Consider the following 22,373-nt stretch of genomic DNA (forward strand, 5'->3'; position numbering starts at 1 on the left):
GAGCAACAGGAATGCTCATTCATTGTTGGTGGGATTGCGACATGGTACAGCCACTTTGGGAGACAGTTTGGTGGTTTCCTACAAAACTAAACGCACTCTTTCCATATCATCCAGCAATCACACTCCTCTATATTTACCCAAATGGACTGAAATATTATGTCCACACAAAAATCTGTGAACAGATGTTCTTTGCATCTTTATTTATAATTGAAAGCTTGGAAGCAACCAAAATGTCCTTTAGTAGGTGAATGGATAAAATGTGGTCCATCCAGACAATGAAATACTATTCAGTGCTAAAAAGAAATGAGCTACAAAGCCATAAAAAGACACAGAAGAACCTTAAATGTATATTACTAAGTGAAAGAACACAATCTGAAAAGGCTACATACAGTACAATTCCAACTATATGATATTCCGGAAAAGGCAAAACTATGGAGACAGCAAAAAGATCAGTGGTTTCCAGGGGTTGAGGGGCTGGAGGGATCAATAGGACACAGAGGATTTTTAGAGCAGTGAAAATACTGTGTGTAGTTCTATAATGATGGATACATATCACTATGTTTGTCCAAATGCATAGCATGTACAATATCAGAGTGAACCCTAATGTGAGCTATGGATTCTGAGTGATTATGATATGTTGATGTAGGTTCATCAGTTGTAACAAATGTACCACTCTGGGGGATGCTGATAAAGGGGGAGGCTGTGCATGTGTGGGGGAGGGGGATATGGGAACTCTTCAATACCTTCCACTCAATTTTGCCGTGAACCTAAAACGGCTCTAAAAAAATAAAGTCCTAAAAAAATGTCAGAAAAAAAAAATCACATTTTCCTCTGCGGGGTTAAGACATGTTTTGTCTCCCAGGTTTGACAGGGAGTTTCTGAATGCTGGGCTTCTGAGATTTAGTAAACAAGCCCCATAAATGTCATTGTTAATGCTTGAATATGAGATGAGAAAAGGCTCTTGATCTGTCGGTAGTGAAATTTCTTCACTATTCTGATCCAAAATTGTAAAGAGGTCCTGGCCCTTGCTTCAGTGGGTGGCCGAGGTTAATTATCCCCAGAGTGCCCCCAGCAGCGCCATGCAGAGCAGGCCCCCCCTGAGTCTCGAAGCTTGTGGTGTCTGTGGTCTGGTGTGGGCACAGATCAGATTTTCAAGGGTTGAGCAATTGTGGGAATTAGGGAAGGGAGCTCCCTCTGCTGAGATTTTTTACAGTGAGGGTAAGAGAGACAGAATGAAACTTAGAGGGTAAAGAGGGTAAAGAGAAAAGGCTGTTTGTTTATTTTGAATTAGGGAGATTTCAATTCAGTTTTGGAACCCTCTGAGAGTAATTCAGTCACTCGACTTCAATGTTGATGTTTGTCCCCAGTTTATGAAGACTCAAAGTTTTTTGCTGTTATCCTGGGAGCACCGAGGGCATTGAGATCCAGGCTAGCAAAAATCACACAAACGTTTCTAATGCTGTGCTTCCATTTTGGTGATCCAGCAGACACCCACAGGGAAAGTTTTTGAGTCCAAATTTGAAGCAGGACCCTATCCAAACCCCTTTCCTTTGTCTGTCATATGTCTGTAACCTATCTGCAATACTACATGAAGTCAGATAGCTTTATAAAGTGACAAAGTTAAATTAAAATCCCCAGTAAAGGGTGCCTGGGTGGCTCAGTCAGTTGAAAAACTTGGTTTTGGCTCAAGACATGATCTCAGGGTCCTGGGATCGAACCCAGAGCGGGGCTCTGTGCTCAAGAGGGTGTCTGCTTGAGGATTCTCTTTCTCCCTCTCCCTCTGCCCCTATACCCCCCACTCTCTCTCTCTAAAATAAATAAATAAATCTTAAAAAACATAAAAATGAAAATAAAATAAAATCCTCAGTAAGACAACGAGACACTTTTGAACCTTTTTGTTAGCTGTAAACTAGAACTTTGTCTAGGCCGTCCCAGGAAACTATAAACTTGCTCTTGGGTGAAGCAGTTGAACTTGGTGGCTGTGTTGTTTTTAGAGGAGATAATTGGAGAAATCTAGAAGATTCAATCACGTCAAGCTTAAAAGTTTGGCAAAAACAAAAGTATAATTTACAATTACACTTGCAGAAGTCTAAAGTGTACAGAAATCTAAAATTGAGAGATTTTCAAATTTTGTCCCAAAAGGATTATAAGATGTCTTGGTCATCTAACTGTCACGTCTATTGCCATGTACAATAAATTTTATCACCTTGGCTTGGTGATTTGATAGAAAGAGAGGAAATGAATCAAAATAATGTGGGGTTTGGGAGTATTCCACTGGCCACATTTCTGAGTGTCCCGTGGTGGTTTTATTTTGCACACTGTAGAATCCTAATGAGATATGAAGAAAGCAAGCCCAGAAAACAAGTGAATTTCCATATTGGCATGGACTGAGAAAAGTCAGCTGAAAGGATGTAGCAAAGGCTGCAAGCCTCACTCAGGGTTTTCCTGACCCAGCAATTTACAATGTCCTTATTTTAAAGCATTTGATTGCAGACTATTAGAAAGCTGGCACTTGAGGCAGGTAGAATAGGGAAAGGCTGGGTAATTGCAGGAGGAGCATAAAACGGAGAGCTGAGTCTGACACATGACAGAGTTTGCGGCTATTAAGCAACCTTGTGATACCCCTGTGGTTTCTCCTGGCCAGAAGCATCCTCTTGGTGTTCAAGCCCAGGGCACGCATGCTCACAAAGACCCAGTTAGCTTGCAAACGACCGAGAATGACCACTCCGCTGGGGGTGCCAGAGGGACAGTAGTATATTTAGAGTATGTTTGGAGTAGGTGCCAGAAAAATCAGACTGTGTCTGCGCATAGTAGGTGCTCTGGACATGCAAATGACATGCAAAATTCCTGGAAATCTCCGCCCATTCCGAGAACCCCACATTCTGCCCAAGCATAACCACCCCGAAGAATCAGAGCCCCACATCCGCCCTGCCAGACGGGGATCCTCTGAGTCAGCGCGTCAGTACTCCTCCTCCCTTGGAGCGTGCACTTTCGCTCTGCAATAACGTTGCTTCTGCCCTACTTTGGTCGTTGAATTGTTTCTCGCGGGGAACTCGAGAGCCTGGCACCTGGCACCACTGTTGGTTGAGGTCTCAGGCCGGAGAAGTTCCCCAGCCTCCCGCATCAGCCTAGCACATCTTCTAGAATGGAATAGGCCATGTGACAGCAAGGGCTCTAGATGTAAAGAAACTTGATTAGCTTACATCAAAACCTATTTTGTTTTGTTTAATGGTCTTAAATGCTCAGAGAAGAAAAGGTTGGACAACAGAGAAAGACGTTTTGTAAAACCAAGTAACTGTGGCATATTGGTTGAAATAGGTGTAACAAGGAGAATGGGTAATGGTCTCACTTCAGGAACAAAGGAAAACAAATGTTTATTTTCAGAGTTCATAAAAACTAAAATAGCGCAGATAGGTAGCCTGTAGATGTGATGATTTATGTTGGTATTTTGTTTCTCTGGCTGGGGGCAAACAGCTCACATTTTTCATGCCATAGATTATGCAAGGCATTTGCACGTCCAGGTGGTTCATCAGCTCTTCCCCAAATCCCTGTAAGACACACATGCCCCTACTTTTTATAGACAAAGCCACCAAGATGCAGAGAGGTGGATGACTCCTCGCCCCTGGAGTCGGGCTCTGTCTGGGGCGCACTCTTTGTGGGAAGGTGGCTTTTGAGAGACCAGCGCCACCCACCCCTGATGGGGGCCAGGGTTAGTTGAGGGGGCACCATTTGTACAATAACTAATGCACCGTTTGTACAATAACTACACCCCTCTACCCCCCCACTGCCCCGGCAGTGCCGAGGGCCTCTTGGAGGGGTTTATGAGGTCATTTTTAAATTCTGCTAATCGGAAGGACCTCCTTTTGAAAAATACAGATTCCTTCACCCTGCCCCCCCTCCCCTGCCCCCAGAAAGTTCAGATGTAAGAGGTCCGTGTTGTGATCCAGGAATCTGTATTTTTGAAAGTATTCTGGAGCGGACCTCAGGTGAGCAGGCAGTCTCTGGGTTTTGTCACATTTTATGGATGTGATTTGCTTCTGGCGTCTATGCGGATGATGGTCATAGGCCTTCATCTTCTTCACCTCGGTCGTCTGTATCTTTGCCTTGGCTCTCTCTAAGTTAATAAATATAGCAAGTAAAGAGAATGTTAAAAAACAAAATTCAAAAAGCCGAGTACATTTGAAGACAGAATTGGCTTTATTAAGTGTTTTCTGCATCATTGTTGTCACATCCGGGAAGAAGAGACATGCTCTGAGGAGTTGGGCAAGGTGGAAGGTGTTTATAGGGCAAAAGGGAGGGCAAGAAGGTGTTAGCAAAACAAAAGAAAGCATTGTTTCGGGCTGGGACATCCTCTTTTAGGCAAAAGGGATCCTCGGGGGTTTTATCTTGCAAGTGACCTCACTAATGCTCATCAGGAAATTTCAGACTGACTGTTACGAGGTCACATTCCTGGGAAGGATGGTAATTAAGTCTTAGTTTGCTCTCACTGGGGGCAAGTGACTCCATTTTGGCTTTGTTGTTTCTTTTTTCACATGAATAACAAAACAGACAGTCATGCCCCCAGGGCTAGAGAAGTTACCTTGTCATATCTGCATTATATATTAATTTGGAACAAGGAATTGCGTCATGTTGGGAGTGAAGTTGAAGTTTGCCTTCTGCGGCTGTAATTTGCTCCCACTTTGGCCTTTCTTGGCCAGAGGTGTCTTCCTGGCATTCTCCTGCAACCATTCTCAATGAAAAAATGGTCACATGATTTGCTTAAGAATCAGTCTCACTCCTCAAGCATTATTTGGTGGAACTCTCACCTACAAAAAAAATGAAGCACCTACAAAAGCCCTCACCTTACCCAAAATAGTCCTCACTGAGAATTAGTTCACTTGTCAACAATCAAACCCTTCTCCTGCTTCTCGGGAGAAGGACAAACAGACCCAGGAAGCGTCCCCTCTTCCTACCTGCAGAAACAGACTTCCTAGGGGTGCCTGGGTGGCTCAGTCGTTAAGCATCTGCCTTTGGCTCGGGTCATGGTCCCAGGATCCTGGGATCGAGTCCCTCATCAGTCTCCCTGCTCAGCAGGAAGCCTGCTTCTCCCTCTCCCACTCCCCCTGCTTGTGTTCCCTCTCTCGCTATATCTCTCTTTGTCAGATAAATGGGTAAAATCTTTAAAAAAAAAAAAAAAAGAAAAGAAAAGAAACAGACTTCCTAAATCATTAGGACTGAAATAGTCCTGCACCCCCAGTTCTTTCAAAATCCATGTGAACTGCTATTAAATGCAACCTGGCAGGCACATGCGTTCTTCAATTAGCACAGCACAACTCAGGCTGAAGTTTCAAATCCCTCAATATATGCCTTGAACAAATCAGCACAAATTTGTGTTGCCTCCCACGGTCAGCCTGAAGTCGCAGAAATTGCATTTCAGGATACCCTGTGGTCACCGCAAATTGCCCATCATTAACCTTCCTTATCGATAGATCACCAGAATCCCCAGAGGTGGTATTGGAGACGGAGACGTGTAATGAAGGTTGAGTGGAGAGCCAGCATTTTTGCAAGAGGTCCCTTAATGCAGATTTCTTCTAGTGATTCTAAAGACATCTCATCTGAAAATTTCAGACATGTGAGTACTTAACCTACGAGAAAGAACTGCATTCAGAGACAGAGGGAGGATGGGAGGTTTCACCTGTCCTGTGTTTTCTTCTCCATGTAAAACCCCCATGCGGGTGGAGCAGGGGGGCATTTCCATTCCCTCCATGCCTGTGAAAAATGTAAAGCTCAGAGGGGATGAATAAGTCAGCAGAGAACGTGATTCATTAATGAAAAGCAGAAACAAAAACTATCCCCAACCCCGTGTTTTTTCCTCTTGGATCACTCTATGTCTCTAAAAACCCTCTTTAGATGATTCTGTACCTGAGAACAGATTAAGGTAAAAATAGAGGGGTTTAGCAAGGTCCTTCTGGAATGTTCCAGAGATTGCTACTAAAGAACACCATTGCTGGTATCTTACTGTGGCCAGGATGAACCTCAGAGCAACCTTTTCTAAGAAACATACCCTATTTTGTATTTGCTTTTCTGTCTTTGAACTGCATAAGGACAATAATGGGGCAAAGTACTTCATCTGCTTATCTTAGGTGCCTCACCAAAGAAGTTAACCATAGAGGCTTCATGGGGATGCAGCGATGCTCCAAGCTAGCCCAGGATGCTTCGCTTACACATGCACACCCACCACATACATGTAACCATGCTATATGCACACACCCACACGTTCACACACCCATACACACATACCCGCACTCATATGCAATCCAGAGATACCCACCCACATATTCACACTCAGATATAGTCATACATACACACACGTGCATATACACATCTGCGTCTATGCACCCACACTCGTGCACACACATTCATACAATCCCAAATCAAAGTCACATACACACATATGCCAGCTCGTAGATCCACATATGCTTACACACATATTTACACGGATGCATGCACACTTACACACACATGTGTGTACCCACCTACATACATACAACTACACACATACACGTGCATTCACATATCATGCATTTAGTACATATATGTACACCATATAATCACATTTATGCACACGTCTCACACACATACACACTCACCCACACATACCACAGAGATACCACACACACCTTCACACACACAGCATCACTCCCAGTGAATGGCACCATGCCAAGGCCACCAGCCTGTCCTGAAGCCTTCATAAGACCCAGCCTGACTCCCACTGTGGCGCCCACCATGGGGCAGCCCAAGATAATTGTGAAGGGCATCGGTGATGTGCCGATACCATATGGATAATCCCAGTGCCAAGGACAGCTACAAATCCTTACAGCTCAGATTAGTCTGGGTTTGTATTGTTTATTTATTTTATTTTTTCTTTTTACCTTTTGGCCCCCTGCACCCATTTCTCCCCTCCACCCCCTACCACCACCCCACCATCACCTCTGGCAACCACTAATCTGTTACCTGTATCTATAAGCTTTTTTTAAGATTTTTTTTTTAGATTTAGATTTTTCAGATTTTTTTAGATTCCACGTAAAAGATAAGAGAGATCATACAGTATTTGTCTTTCTCTGTCTGACTTATTTCACTTAGCATAATGCCCTCGAGGTCCATCCATATTGTCACAAATGTCAAGATTTCCATTTTTTAATGGTTGAATAATATTCCACTCCATCTATATACCACATCTTCTTTATTCATTCATCTGTCAATGGATGCTTAAGTGTTTCCATATCTTGGCCATTGTAAGTAATGCTGCAGTGAACATGCGGGTGATCATCTTCTTCAGAAAAAGTCTGTTCAGATCTTCTGCCCATTCTTTAATGAGATTGCTTGATTTTTGCTATTGAGTTATAGGAGTTCTTTATATATTTTGGGTATTAGCTCCTTATTAGATATATGATTTGTGAGTATTTTCTCCTATTCAGTAGTTTGCCCTTTAATTTTGTTGATGGCTTCCTTTGTAATGCAGAAACCTCTTAGTTTGATGTAGTCCCACTTTTTCATTTTTGGGTTTGTTGCTTTTGCTTTTGGTGTCAGATTAAAAAAAGTCATCACCAGGAACTACGTCAGGGAGCTTATTGCCTATGTTTTCTTCTGGGAGTTTTAAGACTTCAGGTCTTTATGGTATTTATTTAAGGGTTTATATTGTTTATTTCAAAGTTTCCTGTGGACACTGTCCACTATGAGGTGAGGTCTGCATTTTTTGCCATCATAGCAGGCATGTTTGATTCCATTTTAGCTCTCTTCTCCCTCAGTCTAATCTTCTTTTTCCCACCTTCAAATTTCTAGCCCTTTGCTATGGGTTGGGCGTCTTCGTGGGGCTCTTCAAGTCATTCCCCAAATAGATGAATAAAGGCATAAAATGGTTAAAGCACAAGAATTTGGATGGAGACTAAGTGAATTTTTATTACACTATGTGTATCAAACCTTTAATTTTAAAACTTTATGGAACTGAATGATTAAGAACAAGATTATGGGATGCCTGGGTGGCTCAGTCTGTTAAGCGTCTGCCTTCAACTCAGGTCATGATCCCAGGGTCCTGGGATAGAGTCCCACATCGGGCTCCCTGCTCCGCGGGGCGTCTGCTCCTCCCTCTCCCTGCTGCTCCCCCTGCTTGTGCTCTCTCTCTCTGACAAATAAATTAGTAAAACCTTCAAAAAAAAAGAACTTCAAGATTAAAATTGTTGTAAATAATTCATTTGAATTCCCTCTGTCTTTTATTCACTTTATTTTAAATCATTTTTAGCCTTCTGAATTGATTTGAATATAAAATACATATTTTTAAAGTGCTAATCTGATAACAATCTCTTCTCTCCATTATTTTTAATTTGGGATACATTTTTATTACATTGTGTTCACTTGAACTTTATAAAAGCATAATGTTAATACTGGGGAAAACAAGACAGTATTTTCACAAATAACTCAAAATAACTGAATTGGTTTTGAGTACAAATATCTGAAGTTAAGGAAACTTCATCAGTCAGTGGTTGTCTGTCCCTGGTGTGTGGGTTGTTGTGGAGAAAGAGAAAGTTAGTTACTCTGTCTGAAATCTTCACCTGTTCATCAGATGAAAACCTGTCTGTGGCTCCAAGGTCTGTTCTGGGCTTTTTAGCTAAAACCAGTTGAAATGACGCCACTGCCTCCCACCAGTTTCCTTGTTTCATCCCAACACACGCACACACACAGACATACACACTTATATTCTAGGGGGTGTGAGAACCTTTGTGTAGCGGTGCTGCGGGGTTAGCTTAGAAGGCCCGGCAGGTGCTGGACAGCAGAAGACCACCCAGCTACTGACACTGGCTGGGCCCAGCTCCTCTTCATGCAGATCCTCACTTCTGGGCCCATCTTCACATTGGCCACACTCCAGCCTCCTTCTGGCCTTTCCCTTCTCCCAACACCCAGACCACCACCTCCAATTCATGTTCCATCTGCGTGATTTATGACTTACCAAATCAGACCTTTGTAAGCCTTGAACTCTACCCCACTCCCAGAGGCTGTTTCTCCAAGATTCCCTCAAATGAGAAATAACAATACTTGTCTTTAGGCTTCCTGGGGTTAAAATCGTGTTGTTTGTTGAAATGCCTCTCCCCCACTACTGTGCACCAGTGATGGCCAGGAGTGTTTCTTTATGTTGTATCCTGGGCAAAACACAGTGCCCTACATATAGTGGGTGTTCATTGTTGAATGAATGAGATTTACCCATAATGACCTTAAAAAGTTGGTCAGTCACGCACTTTATTTCAGAAGAAGGTAAGAGGGACAGCAAAGCAACCATGCCCAGGGGTAATATTTAATCTCTGTGACTTAAGAATGGGAAACACAGACTTACATTTGGAATTTATTTTAAAGGTATTGTGCAGATTTTCAGTGTGTTTGTCATGGCTTATCAGTAAGGATTTCTGTATCTATCAGCCAAAAGCAATTGTCTACCTGTAAGACAGTTTTAAAATGTGTTACATTATTCTTCCTTTGTTTTATACCAGGAGCTTCCTAGAAAAATGTAAAATATTACAATTTATATACCACATATTTACCATGCTTGTGTTTTGGCACGAATTAGAAGCCATTTGTTTTGACGAGGTACCACTATGATTTGGAGGGGGGAGGAAGTTGGTAAAAAAAAACAAAAAACAAAAAACAAAACAATCAACCCAGTGTTTTTTGCCAGGTGTCTGTAAGTGGCCCATGCTCCGATCTCCTCCCAGGTGATCTGAATGTTTGTTTTGGTTAAAAAATTCAATTTGAGGAAAATGTCAGCATCTGCTTGCCTTGCACAAACTTTGCCCAGAATCAATTTCAAGATAAGCTTTACAAGATGCATGGAGAATTTTGTTGGGTAGAAACAAACTACATCATCGATATTATTTGCTAGGAGTAACATTATTCAGAAGAAGAAAAAGAGGTTTAAAGAAGTAAGCACAGAACAAAATTCAGGTAGATCGATACAATGAAATTCTTTCTTGCTCTCCTGCTCTGAGTGTCTGTTACCAGTAGGCAGATGGTGTTATAACTAATCCTGTTGGATAAGAAATACTGTGAAGGACACACGCACATATATCCTTTACCTGAAGATTCCCACAGTCGGAGAATGCTACAGCATTACCTAGTTCAGCTCTTTTGTATATTGATTAGGAAATTGAATTCTGGAAAGACAATATTCAATCAAAAGCTGCTAAGGGAGGCAAGAAGCTGGGTGGTCACCAGACTTGCTCTATCTCTAGTAGATCCTTCACTCCCACCTCCCTCAGAAATTGCTGATCGCAAGTCAGTTTCCAGATAACTGACAAGGCCCTTCTTTGGAGGCAGTTTTATGCCTAAAACCCAATATAATGATCCCTTGCTGTGTCAGGACTCACCTGCTTTGTGCTTCATCCTTCTCAGAAGACTCCCTGACACCACGTCGGTTAGGACTGGGGATCCCCTTGCCAGTATCACCAGGGCTAGTTCCCTTGTCCAGGGGCACATAACCCCTGTTGCCCAGAGATTCCCACAGACGGGTTCATCATTGGCCTCCAGTAGAGCGTCTATGCTTTGGTGAAGATTATTTTTGAGGCAAACCTGATGCAGATATTAAATATTATATTTTGACATGTTTTGGGAAAAGCTCCTTCTGTCTGAGTCACAATATGAGAACAGATTGCCTGTTGAATCTACCAGCAATTATTAGTATAGATGCCATGAGAAGTAATGTGTGTTTTTCACAGGAGATCTCTTACCAAGATATAAATGTTTCCAATAAGGTAAGTCTTGTATCCTTCTGGTAGCATCCACTATTGTGCATAGGGGAAGGAGGCAGGTGTAGGTCCTGTGTACTTCAGAGACGAGGCACCTGCGGGCTCCCCCTTGGTGGCAAGGCCAAGTTCCCGCACAGCCCTGATCTTAGAGCCAGACATGGCCCTCTTCTTCAATGGCTTTAGAGTTTTTCCAGTTTGATTTTCTTTTGGATGGGCTTATGGCTGCCCAGCAAGTTTGAGTTTTGTCAAGTGTATCCATTGTTCATAGTGGCAGGATTTCTGGGTGTGGCCTTGCTGCCAAAATATGACAACCCCCTGTGTGTTCTGTGGCACTCAGCTTCAAGTGTGGGTGGCAATAGAGATGATAGCCATTGCTCCCAGACCTGCACTTGTTTAGAAAAGGATCAAGACATTTGTTTTGGATAACCAATCTGATGGGAGCCAAAGAGATTCCAATAGGGCACAGAACAAGAGAAGCCAGGGGAGTGGGAATTCCCAGGAGACATTCCTGACCTGTCCAGCCACCCATCCTGGAGATGGTGGTTGAACCATCTGGATGGTTGATGATGGTTGATTGTTGATGATGGTTGGTGGTTGATGATGGTTGATTGATGATGATGGTTGGTTGTTGATGATGGTTGATGATGGTTCATGATGGTGGTTGATGGTTGATGATTGATGATGGTTGATGGTTGATGGTTGATGATGGTTGATGATGGTTGGTGGTTGATGGTTGATTGATGATGGTTGATGGTTGATGATGGTTGATGATGGTTGATGATGGTTGGTGGTTGATGGTTGATGATTGATGATGGTTGATGATGATTGATGGTTGATGATGGTTGATGATGGTGGATGGTTGATGATGGTTGATGATAATGATGTTGTCAACCAGCAGGGTGGTAGGCAGACTTGGTCCGGGCTCTGACAAGGGTAACTGGGTTCCTATAGACACACTGGTATGAGCAAAAGATACCTGTGTAATCCAGCATACATCTTCCAGAGAGCAGAGCCTTGTCTATCTCTGGATGTAAGACCCTTAACCGCCATCATAATACTCCCCCAAGTCACTGTCTACTGTCACATTTATTTCATTGGAGGGAGCGATGTCTTACCTCCAAGAAGTTTTCCCTGACTGACTTCACCCTACACTGGCCACTTCTTTCCTTTTTATTAATTTATTTTCTCTCATTCTTCTGTGTAAATTTTTCCTGCCCCCCTTTGTGTATATTTTCTAGAGTTTCTTTCAGGTTAGGTATATCCTTCCTCCCACATTGAAAGCCAATTGTGCTCAAAATGATATCATACCTGTTCCAATCTCCCCTGAATGCATTTGGTGGTCCTGCCAGGTGTTCTGAGGACTCCCTGCAGTGGTGTGGAGTCCCCCCCTTGCATTGTTTTTGTGGGGAAAGGGGGGCCTGTTTGTGCAGCTCAGTACTACACACAGAATTCACAGCACAGGCAAGCAATGGATAGCTTTTTGTGGAATGAATGAGTGAATGAATGAATGAAAAATTTGCAGACTAACTAAACAACACCAGAGCTATCACCAGAGGGCACCACTGTGCCACATAAAACTGGCCTAGAGATTTCACACCTTCTCTTTTTTTTTAAGTAATCTCTACACCCAACATGGGGCTCAAACCCATGACCCCAAGATCAAGACTCACATGCTGTACTGACTGAGCCAGCCAGGCGCCCCTCACATCTTTCATCTTAACCATCATTGAAAACACAGCTCACCTGGCTGGCTCCTAACTCTAAAATTAAAATGGATTCCATGGCTGATCAAGAAAAGATAGGGAAAAAGCCTTGTAATGTTTAAACACTAACATCAGTAGCTTGGTTTTTATTTTCTCCTCATGATAAATCAATGCATGCTCATTGTAGACCATTAGGATTAGAGTAGCACAAAAATTGATTATAATTTGGTAACACAGAGATAGCAGTGATTAATGTTTCACATCTCCAGTGAATTCTCCTTCAATCTTTTTTCTATGTCTCTATTCATTTACAGTCTTGGTGTAACTCTGCAGAGTCATTCTTGGGTTCTTTTTCCACTTACCATGTGTTCTTCCAAATTGCTTGTAGCTGTGTTAAAATTTTAGATTAATGCTAACATGTCAATGCATGCATTGTTTAAATTTTGGGGGTCCTCTGTCTCTCAAAAGAGTCTGAAAGGTGTGAGTGTGCCTTAAAGGCTGCTGTCTTACCTAAAGGAGACTCCCCCAAAATCTCACAGCCATGGCATCTTGTGTAGACCAGCTTGACCAGCCTTAAAGAACAAGCAGGTTGCACCACCTGAGATGCAGAAAATGTGCTAAGCCAGCAAAATACTAAATTTCTCATCTGCCTAATTTCTGGTTACAGAAATAAATAGTGCTCTCCTTCCCTTCTACACAGGCTGCACACTACAGAATATCCATCCTGCGATATCCCTCCACTTTCCTGACATGTTCCTGAGGTAGCCACCAATTGTTACGTTGGAGAGACTGCAAATCCATGGGCACTTTATAGGGAGAATTTTGGTAGTGCCCTCCCCTTCCCAGTAGTGGGGAAAACCAGTCTTTCATCCCTCCTCATATTGTTTTGGGAGGTGTTTTTTGTTTGTGCCCATAATTACACAGCCTTGTTTTAAACACTGTCCTATTTTTATAACAATGCTAGACTACATCCCAGAAATAGCCATTACAATATTATGTTGGCAGTTCCATTGGGTACATTTTCTGCATATTTGGGTAAATGGTCCTGGCCAAATGATTTCATTTATAGAAAAGGATCTTCATTAAAATATGATGTAATCTCTTGTATAAACTGTGCTGACAAGTTTGGCTTAATTTTTTTTCTCTTTTCCTTGGCATTCCTTTCTTTTAAAAAAGACACTGCTTTTCTTCTTCCAATGTTGCTTTCTTCTTTTACTTTCTTTTTTGAAAACAACATACACATTTGACAGCTAATGGTAATTTCAGTAAGAGAAAATACTAGTAAAGAAAATAAAGAAGAAGAAAAAGAGTGAGAATAACTTATGGTTCTTTGGGGGTGAGTATGAAGAAGTTTAAGCAATAAATAATTTATAAACAAAACACAAAAAGTCAGTAATAGAAGGTAAGGCCTGGTCTATGGGTTTTTCAGCTTAGCAGAGGGGCCACCTTCTCAGCAGTCACAGGGAGCATGATATTTGCTCAGCTAAGCAAGAGGTCAACTCAGAGCAGAGAAGTGAAACCATCTCCCCTTGCTGTTTCGGGTTTGCCACACCTACAGCGAATGCTCCCTTGTGACATTGCCAAGAATAGGACACTTATGGAAGTACCACTAAGGAGTGTTGAGTGATATGGCAATGGAACATGAGTTTTGGTTGAAGCACCCTCCTATTCCAGATAATCTAGGGTCAATTCCATTTCCTTCAGTGGGAGTAGAAATCAAGAAACCCCTTGGCAACGTTACCTCTGTCTAATTTTACTAAAGTTGCTAATATTTACCTCTTGGAAAACTGATGCAAAATGAGGTTCAGTCTTCATGATCTGTTGGTTCCCTTTCCTGAAGGCCCATCCTGGAAATTAAGGTCGGCCTCAGCAAAGAACCACTTTTGGGTGTTCCTTTATGAACTTTATTACTCCAGGAACAGTTATTTTGTGATTAACATTATTTGGTTTCTCCATTTTGATTTAAGATTTTAAAGGAATAGAAGGAAGTGAGAGGTGAATCTGACTAGCGCTGTAGACCCCTCCATCACTTCATTTCAGTTAAACTACAGGGCACCTATATGTGTAAAGTGCTCTGCAAAGTGTCCCACGGCAGGAGGGGGTTTTAAAAAACAATCATAAGCTATTCTGAGAACCACAAAGTTGGTCATGTTTGCATTGCTTGTAATGAAATCAACCTTCCTTGTGTCATTAGTGTTCCTGAAACTAGACTTTTCCCTAGAAACAAGGGGGAATCTGTAGCCAAGCCTGTGAGGGGGCAGTGAGGATGCTTGGGAGAGAGGGTGGGTCTCAAGATAGCGTTTTCATCTCTTCATCCTGGAAGCTTCCCTGGGGTGGGGATGTGGACAGGCAAGCATCTCCTTCTCCCTTTTCCCTAAATACACTGAGCATCCCCTTCTGTGCTCACATGAAGAACCCAGCAGTGAGCAGCACAGACACCCCTGCCCTCCCAGGAGCATCTTTTCTGTTTGGGAAGATAGAAAACAGAGTAGATATTCTCACTAATGAACAAGTGCTCTGAGGAAGATCTAACAGGTGACTGGACGTTGTGGGTGGGCAAGGGATCTTCTATTTAGAGAGTCCGAGAAGGGTCTCTCAAAGTAGATGGCTTAGGCTATACGAGCTAAATTCTGAGAAAAAGTCATGATGTAAAGATATGGGTGAATTCCTCTGAGCAAGAAAGAATAGCAGGTGCGAAGTTCCTGGAGCTGGATAAACAGGTTACAGGACAAGGCATCTGTGTGTGACGGTATGAGAAGAGCCTAACTTAAGATCCTCAGAAAATCTGTTCATTATGCAAAACAAAGTGAGTGAAAATGTTTCTTCCTAAGACCATAAACTAAGAATCCATCTACCTGTTGATTCAAGGACAAACGGTCAGATGTGCATTTGCCAGTAAGACCTAGCTGAAAGGATTCAGTCTCAAACTGTTCTTGTGAAAGTAGCCCTCTCTAACGCATCGTCTCTGCTTTCTCTCAGCTCAGCTCTATGAAGGTTTCGTCCTTCAGATTTCATGTGACCCATTTATCAACACAACGCAACACTGGGACAGGATTTAGCACTGTTTTCCATGAAAAAAGACATAGGACCTAAAAGGAACCACTCACAGAGAGGTAGCCTAGCAGCGTGAGTGCAGTGCAGGTGATATGCCCACTCTCCTGGATGATCCTGCAAACACAGAGCAGCAGTTATTGTCTAATTCTATGTAGATGGATGCTGCAAATCTTAGATTTTCCCGAGCAGGGTACCATGGGGCACCAGCCTGATTCAATGTCTTACAATGGCTGGGCTCCGGCAGAAAGCCCAACCCACAGTCCTCTCAAACCCTCAACTCCTACCTTCCTCCCACAAGAGCTGGGTGGGGCTGAGAGCTTCCTGCTTTGCTCCCTGGCCATCCGCAAACCCTTGGGCATGGTCGCTCAGAGAAGATAGCCTTTGAAGCACTGCTCCTCCGGTCTTTATGGGAAATCATTATAATTACTCATCTTAGACCAAGCAACTCAGTGTCTCCTTGGGACTCAGAATCGCACTACAGAGGAACCCCTGAGGCAGCCCATCCATTTGTACTCCCCGGCCTGTCCCGCATCCCCGAATCCCCATATCCCCACATCCACAGTGGCCATGATCCCACATCCCCGCTGGCTATGAGATTCATCTGGGCGGGTGAGGGCCTTGCCAAGGGCAGCAAGACCCGGTTTCAAAGCCCTGAAGAAATAATAACTGATTTTTCACCATCCACAGGGCACACGATACCTCTTATTGGCTCTGGAGAAACTCTGAAGGTAGTCAGGCATTCAAGCTATTTCACTATCTTCTGAATTTTTGCTCCTCCTGCTGCTGTGGTTGAACTTTTAAAATTCTTGTACATGTGGCCCACAAACATTTTGCTACAAAATAAGAAGCTTGTTCGTGTTCATTGGTTCACAAAGAATCTCTTGGGTTCTGAACACTGTGCAGGGGGTGACAGGGAATGAAGCCATTGCCGGCCTCTGTGAGACTCAGGGAGTTGAGAAGGAAGGCAGCACAGACCCCACCGACCAAACCCCAGCATGTAGCTGCCTCTGCATGAACGGGAGCGAAATGCCCAGGTGATGTCACAGAAGTCCAACTTGCCCGTGCATATGTTGCGTCAGTACGGCTTGGGTCCTGGGCTCTCCAAGCAACAGACACAGACTAGGGCCAAATGGGAATTGCCAGGCAATGCTTTTATTGGGCGCTTATGCTCAAGCACTGGGGAGACAGCACAAAGGAAAGGGTCCTTCACGCTGGCTCTCTTAACAAAGGTTGGGGAAAAGAGTGACGTCTAATTATGTAGAGCTGGGTAGAGACACAGAAAGTTGGGTGCCCAGGCACAGGGGAGCATGCTTGGTCATGCATCGCATGTCTCATTAGCATGTTCAATGTCCATCCATGGGCGTGATTTTTAGTATTAGACTGAGGGGGAAAGTCAGTGAAAAGGCAGCGCTGGGGTCCACCTTGGCACAGATTGGTTTGGTTCAGTCTTGGCCAGTCTTTGTAGTCGAGTCCACCTTTGGTAAGCATCCTGCTTCCACGTTCCAAAATATGTTGCAAGATATGCTACTCAAGGGGCCTAGGGGTTCAGCTGTCAAGGAACGCTGGATTTTGCCAACAGGGTTGAGGAGACCCGAGTCCAGTCTCTGCTCTGTCTCAGGCCAATGTCTGAGACACCAGTTTGGAGGGAAAGAAAGCTTTATTATCAGAGGGTAGCCCAGTGAGAAGGCTGGGGACTGTTCCCAAAGCTGCCTTACCCTGTTGAGCCTAGGGATAGCTTATCCGTGTTTGGGGAAAGAGGTGAATACATGAGAGGAGGATGAGGGGTTTCTTAAAACCTTCAGGGAGGGAGGGCCTAGAAACACTAGAGGTATACACTCTTCTGGATGATGAGGTGTCGTTCAGGGCCTGGTACCATCAGGTACGTCGGATGACTTCAAGACAAATGTTATGGTTCAGTCCCCATTAGGTTTCTATAATCAATGTGTAAACAGAGAGTAGGGGCAAAAAAAGCAAAATTAATGACTGATCGAGCGTGGGGTTAAGAGTTGCATAAAACATAATTAAGTAGGGAACAAAACAGACCTAAGTTAATAATGCAACTAATACAACCATAGTTCTGCTTATGCTTTCAAAACAGGTCCAGCAACAAAATGTCTGTCCTCATGACACAGAGGAGGAGTCAGGCCTCGTGCGTTCTGACCCCTAAATTCTCAAAGAAAATTGTGATCTCCCCTTATTTGCATCTCACGAGCACAGTTGGACCTGAGGGCCGTGAATTTAGACAAGAGAATGAATTCAGCTTAATACTCTGTTGCTACTGTTATTAACACATGAGTCTCCATCCCCTGCTCCACCTCTTGTGGCTCGGTACAAAAAAATCTTTGTTTTCCCTTCTCGCAGTGGCATGCTTAAGGCTAGTTTCTGCAGATGTTGGTGAATAGAAGGGAAGTTTCCTGGGCCACAGACATCTATCCCTTCACACCTAAGATGGTTCAAGCTCACCCAACTTGATACCTAGATCTTTTTCCAAGTGTTCATTTTTGTCTTCAGATCATCAACTTTCCATTTGGGTGCTCAAGGGTATACATTTGGGGCTCATGCTTAAATTTAGAGATAATTTATACATAGATAAAATAGCAGACTTATAAAGTTTGCCATTACAGTAAATTCTTGTGTGGCATTTTGAAATTCTTAACACAAGCCTATAATTTTCCATTTCACTCTGAAGATGTTAGTAGCAAGAACAGTTTGGTAATAGGTCTACTGCTAATAGGCCTAAGGCCTATGGTGATTTTATTATGATTTTTCCTTTAGCTTATGATACAAAATTCTTTTATACTCTGATTTAGTTTTGTGATCCCATGATACCATGGCCAGGGGTGTGCCTGCCTTTGATGTACTCACTCCTCTTGGGACATTTGAATTCTTTGCTGAGCTGCCATGATGCTGAGGAGTAGAAGGCTGGATCAAGTCTTTGAATGTAGCATTTTTCTGGAGTGGGGGGTTGTAATTACTCTCACAGTTCAAATAGTGATTGGTGCCTATCCTTTCCTCCTCGACATGGCACCCTTGAAATAAAGACGCTACAGTTACTCACAGGTTCAGCTGCACTGTGCATTATCCTTAGTAGGCAGCTGGTGACAATCTACCTTCAAATAATGCTAAATTCATATCACTTGAAATCACGAAAACATTATCTCACCAACATGAGTGCTGGATACAGCTGGTCATTACTTCCTTGAAGATATCTTATAACCAGATTGAAACAAAAAATGAGGACTACAACCGATATTTCAAATTCCATTAGTCCTAAAATTTGAAACTCTCTTATGGGAGATGTGACTTTGAAGTTCTTTAAAAACACACTTGCATGCTTCCCAAACCGATAATCAAGATCCATGTTATTGATTTTGGCTATTACTTTTTTATTTTTTGTTTTTCTACTCTTTTCTGTTAGATTTCAGCTATATTTATAGTCTACTCATTGAATTTCATAAATTTTGATTGCTCTGTCCCACAAAAGCTAACAGGCCCTGAGGCCGCAGACATGGCCGTGTACATCTCTGCTGCGTCGTCTTATTAACACTTTGTTTGGCAGAGGCTCTTAGTGTTTTAATTGGCATCACTGATCATTCAAGTTTCAGTGCTTTGCACAGAATGTCCTGTGGTTAGTTTAACCAGGTCCTCCTTCATTTCCATTTCAAAGCCTTTTACCTACAGAGACAGAGGATGTCTTCTAGGCAAACCAAACAAGGAGGTGGAGCCCAGATCAGATAAAAATCACTCCAGCCACCTGGGCTGAGGCCACTGTCTCAGAGACATAATCCTGCCTGTCCAAGAACAGTTTGGGCAAGGAGACGATCACATTACCCATGCAAATACTTTTCCTAAATTGTACAGCTGTTAAATACACATGGTTCAAATAGATCTAAAACTCAGAGGGATTATTCAGGTTAGCCTTTCTTTTGTTTTCCTGAGAAATGTTAGCAATAGTAAATGTTGCACCATTGCTCCATCAAAAAAAAAAAAAAAAGCAAAGCAGATTGTCAACTCATTCATTCATTCACTGTTCATTGAGTATGCCCTGTGCACCTATTCTGTTCCATGCATTGTTCTAAGTTCTAGAGATGAGGCAGTGAATGATACAGACTTCACTTTCACAGATACGGTGCAAAGAAGAGAGAAAGATGGGAAATACACATAAAATCCAAAGGAAAAAGAAGAATGATCCATAAGGCAGCATGTCCTCTCTGAAGAGGTAGGATGAATGATGACAAGAAACCACTCTTGTAAATACAGATGTAGGAGAGCATTCCAGGTGGAGCCAATGGCCTGAAGAGATGGTGCCTGGTGTTAGGAACTGGCTGGTCTGTTACAGGGACAGTGGCCCAGGAAGGTAAGTAAGGAGAGTCATTTGCACAAGGTGGTGAAGCCAGGTAGGTGGGAGGGGCTGGAATATTCAGGACTTGGAAACACTCAGGACCTAACTAGATTGTTAGAACAACTATGAGAGTGGTAGATATGTACAGGATTCCACCAGATAGTAGGAGATTCGCTGAGGGAAGTCATCTATAATCAAGGGTGGTGATATTGCCGAATTTCAGCTATCCAGCTTGAATGATAAAATTAAAAGAAGTTACAGAAGAATTACATCAGGAAGTGACTTTAGCCCAAGAGAAATTGAACCCCATCAAATTCCCCTATAGGAGCCATGTTGTCATGTTGTCATGAATATTATAAAATGAGCTCAGAGTGTCCAACAGTGGTACAGAGTATGAGCCAGGATGTATGGTTTTCCGTGTTCCACTTTGCAGCTTCAAAACCCAGGGCCTATAAGTAACTGTGGTTCTCCAGATATGACCATTCTAGTGGGGTCTCAGATCCCTCAAAATGAGAAAACCCTTTCTTTAGTAGATGTCTATCTTATCTCAGAAGGGTTTCCAATTAAATGTATGAAATAAAATGATGAAATTAATTAACCCCATGTCAATATTGTGTGCTAAATATATAAATAATTTATATATATGAGCTATTCAAAATATAGGAAATATTTAGTAGAATTTGGCATTTAGAAAACAGGACGGTATGGGTCAATGATAATGATGATATCCAAGTTTTCTGTAACACTTAGTGGGTGTCTGCCACTATGCCCAGACCTTTAATTTGTTATCTGAGAAAATGCTGTGTGGCAGGTTCTGTTATGATCTCCCCTTTGCAGATGAAGACACAGAGTCATGGAGAGAGAGGAAAAGGAACTGCCCAAGGAACCATGAGGAACAGAGCTGGGATCTGGACTGGGGAATTCTGATGCTGGACTGGGCACCTCACTATTGCTCAGGATCTGCCTCTCTAGATGGAGAGAAAAGTGGGATCTGTCCTTCCATACACGTGACATTCTGAAAGAGACAAAGGTCTATGAAGGCAGAGGTCAGACAGTAAAAAGAACCCCTGAAAGAAGACCAGTGGTTGACAAAGGTTAGGTGCCAGGACGAGTTGATTCAAAGGAGCAGCACAAGGGAAATTTGGGGTGATAGAACTTCTCCTGATAGAACTTCTGCAAATGATGACATTTACACAGCTTTATGTATTTAAAAAGATTGTTTAAGACTGTATACTAAAAGAGTAAATACTACTAAATTTAAATTTATAGATAAATTAAAATTTAAAAAATAACCTCTTCCAAATTAATATGTGCACATTTGTCAGATCTTTTCAAATGGTGTGTTTTATATATGTGCATTTTAATAGTCAAGTAAAAATAAAAGGAAAAAGAACCATAAGAAATAGTAAACTCTAGTTAAGGATATAGGTGCTGAAGTCTTTACTGGTGAAATTTACTAATCTGTAACTTGGAAATGCATCCAAAGAGAAAAAAGAGAGACATGAATCAATGGACAGATGAGAGAATAGAACAATAGAGATATTGTTAAACAAACATAGGAAGATGTTAGATGGAGGAAAGAGTGGTGAGTGCTGTACAACTCTCTCTGTTTCCTGTATGTTTGAAAAGTTTTAGAAGAAAATATTGGCAAAAGATTAATGTGTCAAAATGTTAAACTTGTCATTTTAAGTTGAAAACCATCAGGAGAACTCGATTTAGTTTGTAAAGAGTATGAGTCTACTTAGCACCACTGGAGATTCGCTATATATATCTTAGATCAAGGGTCGGGAAACTTTTTCTGTAAAGGACCAGATAGTAAGGATTTGAGGGTTTGTGAGTCATATGGTTTCTGTTGTGACTACTCAGCTCTGTTAACTGTACCTCAAAAGCCACCATTGATAATGCATAAATAAATGGGTGTGTTAGTGTTCTAGTGAAATTTTATTTACAAAACAAGTAGCAGGGTCAGCATGGCCTCTGGGCCAGAGTTTGCTGTTTGCAATATTAGGCACAGGGGAGTTAATTCTTGGACAGCTTACTTGCTATGGTCTTAAACTTGCCCAGTTATTAGAAGTAATCAAAGTGAATATAGATCATTAGTTTTATAAACATAGTTAGAAATTTTAAAGAAATTCACTTAAATATGTTCGCAAATGATAAATCATTTAAGGGAGTTTATTCTGATGTGGACTTGAGCCAGTCTAACATTGATCATAATCATAGAAATTCATCATGATCAGAATCAGAAGGTGATTGTTTTTATTTTGTTAGATTATTAATCAGGTTTACAACTGGAACTTAAAAGATTAAGGAAAACTGAGCTTTAAAATGTATCATCCTTAGTCATTTGGATATTGACTTATAACCCAATTAGCTGTAATTAATCCTCCCTGCACACAATTCTGGCATATCAAAAAATCCTATCAAAATAAGCTGGGGGAAGGCATTTGGATTTATGTAAAGTAAAAACTTAAATTATCATATGGTCTTATCAGGGGGGTGGTG

At 42.2% G+C, this 22,373-nt stretch overlaps 1 long non-coding RNA gene across 1 annotated transcript; it reads left to right on the top strand.

The window, feature by feature from the left end:
• Positions 1 to 5,375: 5,375 nt before the first annotated feature.
• Positions 5,376 to 21,764, top strand: LOC118543338 (uncharacterized). The gene is made up of 3 exons (XR_004921021.2): positions 5,376 to 5,611; positions 19,651 to 19,745; positions 20,706 to 21,764. It is a non-coding gene; the product is annotated as an uncharacterized LOC118543338 (long non-coding RNA).
• The last annotated feature ends 609 nt before the right edge of the window (positions 21,765 to 22,373 follow it).

The sequence above is a fragment of the Halichoerus grypus genome, chromosome 2 (assembly GCF_964656455.1).
Source record: "Halichoerus grypus chromosome 2, mHalGry1.hap1.1, whole genome shotgun sequence".
NCBI classification, from domain to species: domain Eukaryota; kingdom Metazoa; phylum Chordata; class Mammalia; order Carnivora; family Phocidae; genus Halichoerus; species Halichoerus grypus.